Below are 11279 nucleotides of genomic sequence, written 5' to 3' on the forward strand. Positions count from 1 at the left end.
AACACCCATCAGATTAAGGGGGTGATTCCGAGTTGTTCGCTCGCTAGCTGATTTTAGCAGCATTGCACACTCTAGGCCGCCGCCCTCTGGGAGTGTATCTTCGCTTAGCAGAATTGCAAACGAAAGATTAGCAGAATTGCAAATAGAAAATTCTTAGCAGTTTCTGAGTAGCTCGAGACTTACTCCTACACTGCGATCAGCTCAGCCCGTTTAGTTCCTCGTTTGAGTCACAAACACGCCCTGCGTTCGGACAGCCACTACCCCGTTTCTCCAGACACTGCCGCGTTTTATCCTGGCATGCCTGCGTTTTTCCGCACACTCCCAGGAAACGGTCAGTTTCCGCCCAGAAACACCCACTTCGTGTCAATCACACTCTGATCACTTCAACGATGAAAATTCTTCGTTCTGCCGTGAGTAAATCTGCCGTGAGTAAATCTCCTAAGTTTTGAGCTAAAATACTTAATACGTAGGTTTCGCATTAATCCCTCCGTTGCGAAAATCGTCAACGAGCGATCAACTCGGAGTGACCCCCTAAGTCCTTTATCAATTATCATTCGTCTTATATCATTTACCTTTTAAAATGTAGCTGTAACCTTTGTTATATGGGTTGTACAACTAGAACTCTTCGGACAAGGCTTATGGAACATAAACATAATTTCATTTGGAGATATATGAAACATAGTGTCTCATGGCATTTTCATTTCATCATAAAGGGGACCCCAAACACCTTTCCATCACTGCATTAGAACAGATTTTCCCCACTATTAGAGGTGTAGACAGGTTTTCAACTCTTTGTAGAAGAGAGATATATAGATGCTCCAATTCAACTCCCTCCATCCAACAGGTCTGAACGAGACAATGGAACTAAATGTGGTACTTTAGACTATTATTATTTTCTCTCTATGTGTGTTTACTACCCTTGGACTCATTTGCATGTGACGCCTCTTTGAGGTGGATTTTTCTAACTATGTGGTTTTGTAAACATCATTTGTAAATATTAAATTGCATTGGATATCATTCAAAATGTTTATGCTAACTTAAAACTTACAATTCCCATTTTTACAAATGTATAACTATGGATTAAATATGAATACTGATTTCTATGCAATGTATTATATTTATATATCCTTTTCTTGTATATAATCAATGTAAGATGTCTTCAAATGAATCAACCAGAACATCCCCATTATCGTAGTATGAATTATGCTGTACTATTAAGTGTAAATTAATCTTTTTACACAATTGCCTGGTAATCAGCTATTCTATCTGACCAGGAGACTTGCTATTGGTTGTGCCCCATGCACGTCGATCACATAACACTCTGTGTCACGTGATTGCGCTCCACAGGGCTCTGGATGCACTCCAAATCCACCTGGTGTGTGGCAGATGGGTGTTGGCACGCACATGGATGGGCGGCATATGGATCGCATTACGAGCACAGACTTATGGCTCAGTAGCACCGTGGTGGACCGGGCAGCGCACCTGGGACACAACTATTTTTATTGGTGAGTAATTATTACTTCAGTCATGTGACCGTAAACAATCTTTGACCCCATGGATTATTAGATTACATATGGCTGAAAAACATTATTTTTACTAAATACCAATGTTGGATTGCCTCTATACTGATCTAAATCGATTATATACAGTATATATTACAAGAATGTTTTCATTGTGTTTTTATGGATGGATAATATAATTATTGTATACACATCTGACAATTGTCAGGTCATTAAGGAGGTTTAAATAGGCCCTCTATGGATACTGAGAACTACTTCTGATGAAGCTAGGTGACCATGCCTAGAGAAATGTGTTAAGACTACTTCATTACAGCACTATTCGGAATAACCCAGTGGACTGCACACAGACAGCTTGCTTGCTGAGGACTCAAAGTGCTTTTTGGACACAACCACCACCATGAGTAATACCAGCTGAATTTATTGGGTACCCATTATGGAGCATTTGCCATTTTCGTCCGGGATCCAACTGTGGAATCATAAATTGGGCAGTTATACACAACTAATTGTTGCTTCTCAGTACTATACTCATGTTTTTAAACCATGATCTTTTAGTGTTTTTACATTATCCAATTTCAAATAAATAATTTGTATCTTATCCATCCTTTCATATTTATCGGAGACACAACATCACAATTTTCCTGTTTTTAAGTAATACAAAGCCAGTTTGTACAAGGGCCTCTATATTTACTTTTTTTGATTCCAGTACATGAAGGGACATGCCTGCTTTTACGGTGTTATGAAAATAATCCTCCACCATGCTTTGGATGGTGACCGTATCAGATGGAGTTACGGTAGAGGTGTCACTAATACCGGCCAATTCATTTAGAGCTGACCAGATGTCAAAATGTTGTGGTGACTGATCTGCATCCCATAAGGTATTTTGGGAAAATTTCATTTTTTTCCTGGTTGTTTTGGAAGAAACTGAAGGAGGAGATATCACTTGAGCTGACAACTTGCTCACTGGGAGCTCTTTGCATCTCTTAAGATCTGTGTCAGTTAGAAAGAAAGATAGAGCATACGACTTGAACCTAGGATCAAGCACGGTTGCCAAAATGTAGTGATCCGATTTTAAGACATTGGTAACACTTGGATCCTGGCAAAGCGAAAAAAAGACTTGATCTACAAGTCCGGCATCTTTTGCGGATTCATATAGTATAACAAAAGAGAGAGAAAGTATTCCTTGCTAGGGCACACTCAGAAACAAATATACTATTATTTACTTAAAGTCAACGCCCCACCAGGGGGGGTGACCAATAGTAGATTAAAATATAACTTTTATTGGTATACGTTAAAGCTCACGAAATATGTGCAAGTGAAAAAATAATAATAATAAATAATGACAAAAATAAATATAAAGTGTACTAAATATCTGTGATATTAAAAAGGTAAACCACTGTGAATGTGTCTAGTGTCTGGTATTGTATCATTTATTTCTGTGGTTCCATCAGATGTTGCTGCAGTTGTTACAATACTGTAGCAACTTATGTTAGGGAGAGAGTGAGTTTGTTACAATTAGCTATGATGACCTCATTCCTTTATGCCTGACTCTCCTCACATAGTAGCATGGAGTATATGCGGTATCTAAATATCATTGAGGCATAGCACATATCCATCTCCTAACATAATCTTATATATTACAATTGTGTATTTAAATTGTTTAATACATATACACACACAGAAAAAGTAATAAATAAATAAATAAATAAATGAATAAACTGCTGCTATCAATTATTCAATATTGGATGGTGAGACTTCACTTTTAGTACACAGAGGTCCTATGTATTTCTAATATTAAACATTCCCATCAATATTAATACTTGGATATAAAGAATCCAAAGTCCATTATATATCCTTAAGTAATTATATAGGGGACATATAGAAAATAACCCAATAGATTCACTTTCTATTGGGCTGAACAGTAAAGTGCAGGTGTATTGCCAAGTGGCTGAGATAACACATATAGTATCTGGTCTATACTGGGAATATATTCAAATAGTGGGTATCGAAAATCTCACTAGGCACAGCAAATATTTAACCTTCACCCACGTTTTGGAGAGCAGGCTGGTTAATATGCCCTAACAGTGATGATCTAATGATAAAGTGGCAATAACCAGCATCCGCTGTCTCCAATATATAATATAATATACCCTGACGTCTGATGTTAAGCTAATAGCAGCAGCGTCTCCCAGTACTGACAGTTTTAATATAGATATAAAATATCCCCTAGCAGTTTGATCTTATAGATTGCAGCCGGCATTCTCCAGCTGCCACTATGAAAGATATATAAAGAGATGGGTTGTGTGTTAGCAATAATCCGGCTGACCGCGGCCGGCATCTCCCGGTTCTCGCGGTCAGACCAGATATGCCCGGGCTGTGTTGTGTTTAGTGAGCGTAGTCCGCAACCATACAGATCCTGTGATCAGATGTCAATTAGCGGTGTGCAGCCGCTCGTAGTGTAGCCGTGCTGCTAGCAAGCACGTCCCACACACTGCAGCTGATAGTGAGAGTCTCACTGTAAAGATAAAGCAGCGGTTTCACATATATCATACACACTTAGACATTTAATCAATACTGAGGGCTTAAATGCCCATAAAAGCAGTGGTTAAGCTAACTGAAGGACGGACACGTGTAGAACGTGAAGCGTCCTGCCTAACGATCGTTTCGCATTACAGCTTAATCATAGGAAACCCGAACTACGGGCGGAAAGGAGTTTAATAGCCTGCCTATAGTCCTCATTGGTTGTGTATCTTGATTGATGGGTGATTAAACCAATCAGGATTCTAGTTTGTGGTTTAGGTTTTTAATGGTTCATAAATGATATTCAAACACACAAAAATGACTGTAATACACATATCCTGAGCAAAGGAGCTGACCTAAATCCATATTATTCAACTGAATGGATTGTGCTAAATGTAACAAAATTCATGGGTACATTAATTATGATACCCAAATGTGATATGGATGGAGGAGTTGATATTTTCATTCCTTTTATTATAGAGACCTTAGAAATTTTCTTATTGCCAATAGCATAAAAATAAAAATAAAAATAAAAATAAATCCGTGTTAAGAATGTCATATCTTTTGCGGATTCACCTTGTTTATCTCATCCTTCAATTTCTCCAGTTGTTTTTACAAACGCCTAATTAGGGGAACCAACCTGCTCAAGCAGTGTCGGAACTCATTTCACAGGTGGCTACTTCGAAGGGTTTGAGCACCAGCTTGTTCCACACTGCGTGGAGTCAGACCGCATTCACACGGTACTATACTTTGGTGTACTGTGGTGCAGTGCACACAACAAAAAAATTGTAAACATCAAACAATTTGATATTATTTTCTTGAGGATGCACATTGTCCCACACTGCGTGGAGTCAGACCACTTTCACACACGGTACTAAACAACTATGGCATACTGGGGTGCAGTGCACACAAAAAACTATTTTACTTTAGTTTTTTGGAGATGCACCTTATCTCACAATGCGTGGAGTCAGACTGCTTTCACACAGGGTACTAGAAACTATGGTATAATGGAGTGCAATGCACACAATAAACAACAACTATGGTGTACTGGGGTCATAGGCGTACTCAGAGCATTTTATTAGGGGGCGCACAATTAGAGGGGTGTGTCTAGTACCGCCTATTGGGTGTGACTAGCACCAGCTATTAGGCGTGTCTAGCAATACCTATTTGGCGTGTCTATCACTGCATATTGTCACACAATGCAAACTAAATAATATAGGGAATTTGATTATGTAGATTGCACAGTGAAGGCTGGCAGATGAGAATTAAACCATCATACAGTCAACAATCACAGTGTGACAAAAGCAAAAATCTATATCTTGGCCCCCGACAACCACTAATACAAAGTGGTGGAAGTAAATGTGTGTATATATATATATATATATATATATATATAAAAAGAAAAAAAGAGCTTGCGGTGCGGCACTCCAATGATTAACACAGCAGGTAATATGTAGTTACAACGTTTCAATGCCCGCTTTTATTGTGGCATTTTCGTCAGGATATACATACAAAATGTGAAACATACCTTATATAAGGAACACCACCATGTGAGAACGCCAGCCGGCGCGGCGGGACCACCCACCCGTCCGACTCAGCGGAAATAACGTCATGGCGCACTGAAAGAACGCGTCAGACTGTGAGTGAATGGCAGACCCGTCACCATAACAACAAGAGTAAACAAATGCACATAAGCACATATCACAAATACAAAAAATACTTAGTACTTAGTATAATAGTATATACTTTACAGGTCAGTAAAAGAACTGCATAGATAAAAAGTATCAGTATCAAGTAACAAGAAAACCATGGTTGGGAAAACTCTAATCAACGTAAGGACCTGTGAGAAAAAGTGTATATAATTAAATTGAAGCCAGAGTCGCAATACCGGACTGTTCATTAAGGCCACCAGGTACTAAGGTGCCCAAACGGTAAATCCAGCGCGCCTCACAATGTAACAATTTGAGACCACGGTTCCCACCCCTTAGAGATAGTGGTATATGGTCGATCATCCTATACTTAAGGGTGGTCAGATTATGTGATGCTAAGGCGAAATGTCTCGCCACAGGTTGATCGCTACTGCCAGAAATTAAAGCAGCTTTAATGGCTGATCGATGTGCTGCCATGCGCTCCTTGAATGAGCGTTCAGTTTTGCCTATGTAGGATAAGCCACATGGGCAGATAATTTGGTAGACAACAAATTTAGAATTGCACGTGAGTCTATGTCTAATGTATAATATTTTACCAGTATGGGGATGGTAGAAAGTATCACCAGGGATAAGAAATTTACACGTGACGCAAGTGCAGCGTATGCATCCCAATTTACCTCTATAAATACTGGGAACGGGTTCTGTAATATCCGCTTTGACTAAAATGTCACGGATGTTACGGCCACGTTTATAACATGACATAAGGTGAGTATTAGACAGATTACAGTCAGGGTCTGATGTGACAATTGGCCACAGTTTTTTAGAAATTTTATTAATAGGGCCATTGGCTGTAGTAAAATTGAGTGACCCAAGGGAGAACCTTTTTATTGTCACTAGATTTAGGTTTCAATAATGATAGTCTATTCATATTAAGGACCTTATTTTTAGAGAGAAGTAGCTGATCGTAATCATAACCCCTAGCAAGAAACTTTTTCATTAGGGTATCAATTTGATGTTCTGCTTGTTGGATGTCTGATGTAATACGTCTCACACGGATAAATTGAGAATACAGCAGCCCTGCAATAAGAGATCTGGGATGGCAATTATTGTAGGCCAGTAAATTATTACGATCCGTGGGTTTGCTAAATAGGCTAGTAGAAACATAACCCTCCTGTAAGCGTATAGAAACATCAAGATAGTGGATTTCAGTAGAGCTAAAAGAAAACGTAAACTTTACAGGACTAGAACCTAAGTTATGTTGATTAATATGGTCAATCAGATCAGAGCTGTCGCCTTTCCAGAAAATCAACAGATCATCGATGTAGCGGCAGAAAAAAATAATCCTATCAGCAATTAATTCATCCGAAAAGAATACTGATTTTTCAACATCAAACATGAAAATGTTGGCATATGAGGGGGCCACCGCCGCCCCCATCGCACAACCAATCAGCTGTAAATAAAAAGCGCCATTATATAGAAAAAAAATTCTGGTCAAAATAAATTTAAGTAACATAATCACAAATGCGACATCTGGACCATTGTAGGATATCTGATTATCTAAAAAACGGCTCACTGAAGATAAACCTAGATCGTGAGGAATAACGGTATATAAATTAGTAACATCAATTGTAAACTGACCTGTAAAGTATATACTATTATACTAAGTACTAAGTATTTTTTGTATTTGTGATATGTGCTTATGTGCATTTGTTTACTCTTGTTGTTATGGTGACGGGTCTGCCATTCACTCACAGTCTGACGCGTTCTTTCAGTGCGCCATGACGTTATTTCCGCTGAGTCGGACGGGTGGGTGGTCCTGCCGCGCCGGCTGGCGTTCTCACATGGTGGTGTTCCTTATATAAGGTATGTTTCACATTTTGTATGTATATCCTGACGAAAATGCCACAATAAAAGCGGGCATTGAAACGTTGTAACTACATATTACCTGCTGTGTTAATCATTGGAGTGCCGCACCGCAAGTTCTTTTTGTCCATTCATTGTGAGGGCACCTAATGTTATACTACCTCTAAGTGGTTGTGCCGGACCCCTGCCTCTTTCTATTGATGTTTTCTGGATTTCCGGATCTCTGGTCAGGGCACCCCTGAAGTCTTCATTCAAGGTATCATCTCCGTGTGTATTTACTCATGGATTGTTTTTAAATCACATGTTTGATTCTTTCATTTTTTTTGCACACATTGTTACATACCATTTTGCAATTTTTTGCCATGGCTGAGTTTAACCCTGATCCACAACTTAGTGGTCATGCACTTACCACTTATCCGATTGGTGATACATATTCTTATTCCGAAGCAGAAGCGGATACCATTCTAGTCACTGGTGGCCTTACTGAGCAAGCTGAAGCCTTACCTCTTGACGATGTATATCGTGAATTATTGAGGTTAAAGAGGCGTGAGATTGATTATTATTATCATGCATTATCCTTAAGCGACTATCACAGAGCGAAAAAAATCCCTAGGGGCCTACGTGTCCGTAATGGCCCTACAATTGGGAAGCATGATCTCGCTTTCTGTAGAAAGTGGATATCAATAACTAATAAATGTTCTTTCGATCTTATGTTATTGATCATTGAGTTTTCCACTAAAGAGGTTGCAAATATTAAGGAGAAAATTGATGCATTTGAGATAATCCATAAGCCCAGTCTCACCAGTGATACAGATAATGAATGGTATACTAAACTTAATACTCATTACAGACATACAAACGAGACCTAATTAAATTTAAAAAAAACAAATTATCCAAAGTTGAATCAGACTATGAAAATAATACGGTTTATCAGTGGACCTATCCAGCTAGAGGCCATGATTACCGTAAACCTTTTTTCAGACGTAACAGACGACAGGACGACCGACATCAGGATTCTTCTACTGAGTTTAATTCTTCAGCAAGTGACAATGACCGACGTGGCCCTCGTGGCAGAAAACGCGGCCAGCTGGACCCTTTAGGGGTGACTACGAGAGCTCAGTACACCCGCGACGTAGAAAATACACCAGAAGGGGCGGCCAAAACAAAAGGCAGGGGTCGCGCAAAAAAACCGACCTCCAACAAAACCTAATTGTTAATTTATCCTCATATGATTTAACAACCACTGAGACCGAGGTCTTAGCAAAAGGACTATCATTTGTACCGACACAAAAATTTAATGCGCTGGAATGGAATGTTGAACAACATAAACTACACAGACAGTTGAAGCTTAAAGAATTTTATGGTAAACGCTCGCCTGTTATTCCTCCCCCTTCTCAGGAGATACCAGCTGTTGAAATTCCTCCACAATTGATGAAACTTGCCCCTAGAAGTACGTTTGAACCTTAATCGTTCAACTCTTCCATTAAAACATTTATACGCCTCCTTAATGATGAAGTCCAGTCGTCTGTATCTACCTTACCTCCGTGTCGATATAACTTATCTAAAGTGGAACAATTAGCATTGGACAATCTAGCTAATAACAAATCATTGATCTTCCGCCCAGCGGACAAGGGGGGTGCCCTAGTAATCCAGGATTTGGACAAATACAAAGCCCAAGTGGATATCCATCTGAATGATTCCTCCACCTATCGTCTTCTTCCACATGACCCGTCAGTTATCTTTAGAACAGAGCTTGCTACAATACTTAAAGATGCCTTAGACCATGGTATTATCTCTGAGGCACTCTCTAAAGCACTTTTACCATCCTTTCCTATGGTCCCGCTATTCTATACTACCCCAAAGATTCACAAATCCATCGTTGATCCCCCGGGTAGACCTATCATCGCAGCCCGTGGTGGTTTATCTCAGCCTGCTTCTGTATACATCGACAGTTTACTTCAACCATTTATCAGACAACATCCGAGATATCTTCTTGACACCACATCACTTCTTGTGAAACTATTGGAACTTCCGAAGTTAGATCCAGATGTGACAATGTTTACAATTGATGTTACTAATTTATATACCGTTATTCCTCACGATCTAGGTTTATCTTCAGTGAGCCATTTTTTAGATAATCAGATATCCTACAATGGTCCAGATGTCGCATTTGTGATTATGTTACTTAAATTTATTTTGACCAGAAATTTTTTTCTATATAATGGCGCTTTTTATTTACAGCTGATTGGTTGTGCGATGGGGGCGGCGGTGGCCCCCTCATATGCCAACATTTTCATGTTTGATGTTGAAAAATCAGTATTCTTTTCGGATGAATTAATTGCTGATAGGATTATTTTTTTCTGCCGCTACATCGATGATCTGTTGATTTTCTGGAAAGGCGACAGCTCTGATCTGATTGACCATATTAATCAACATAACTTAGGTTCTAGTCCTGTAAAGTTTACGTTTTCTTTTAGCTCTACTGAAATCCACTATCTTGATGTTTCTATACGCTTACAGGAGGGTTATGTTTCTACTAGCCTATTTAGCAAACCCACGGATCGTAATAATTTACTGGCCTACAATAGTTGCCATCCCAGATCTCTTATTGCAGGGCTGCCGTATTCTCAATTTATCCGTGTGAGACGTATTACATCAGACATCCAACAAGCAGAACATCAAATTGATACCCTAATGAAAAAGTTTCTTGCTAGGGGTTATGATTACGATCAGCTACTTCTCTCTAAAAATAAGGTCCTTAATATGAATAGACTATCATTATTGAAACCTAAATCTAGTGACAATAAAAAGGTTCTCCCTTGGGTCACTCAATTTACTACAGCCAGTGGCCCTATTAATAAAATTTCTAAAAAACTGTGGCCAATTGTCACATCAGACCCTGACTGTAATCTATCTAATACTCACCTTACGTCATGTTATAAACGTGGCCGTAACATCCGTGACATTTTAGTCAAAGCGGATATTACAGAACCCGTTCCCAGTATTTATAGAGGTAAATTGGGATGCATACGCTGCACTTGCGTCACGTGTAAATTTCTTATCCCTGGTGATACTTTCTACCATCCCCATACTGGTAAAATATTATACATTAGACATAGACTCACGTGCAATTCTAAATTTGTTGTCTACCAAATTATCTGCCCATGTGGCTTATCCTACATAGGCAAAACTGAACGCTCATTCAAGGAGCGCATGGCAGCACATCGATCAGCCATTAAAGCTGCTTTAATTTCTGGCAGTAGCGATCAACCTGTGGCGAGACATTTCGCCTTAGCATCACATAATCTGACCACCCTTAAGTATAGGATGATCGACCATATACCACTATCTCTAAGGGGTGGGAACCGTGGTCTCAAATTGTTACATTGTGAGGCGCGCTGGATTTACCGTTTGGGCACCTTAGTACCTGGTGGCCTTAATGAACAGTCCGGTATTGCGACTCTGGCTTCAATTTAATTATATACACTTTTTCTCACAGGTCCTTACGTTGATTAGAGTTTTCCCAACCATGGTTTTCTTGTTACTTGATACTGATACTTTTTATCTATGCAGTTCTTTCACTGACCTGTAAAGTATATACTATTATACTAAGTACTAAGTATTTTTTGTATTTGTGATATGTGCTTATGTGCATTTGTTTACTCTTGTTGTTATGGTGACGGGTCTGCCATTCACTCACAGTCTGACGCGTTCTTTCAGTGCGCCATGA

Source organism: Pseudophryne corroboree, chromosome 1, assembly GCF_028390025.1.
Source record: "Pseudophryne corroboree isolate aPseCor3 chromosome 1, aPseCor3.hap2, whole genome shotgun sequence".
Taxonomy (NCBI): Eukaryota; Metazoa; Chordata; class Amphibia; order Anura; family Myobatrachidae; genus Pseudophryne; species Pseudophryne corroboree.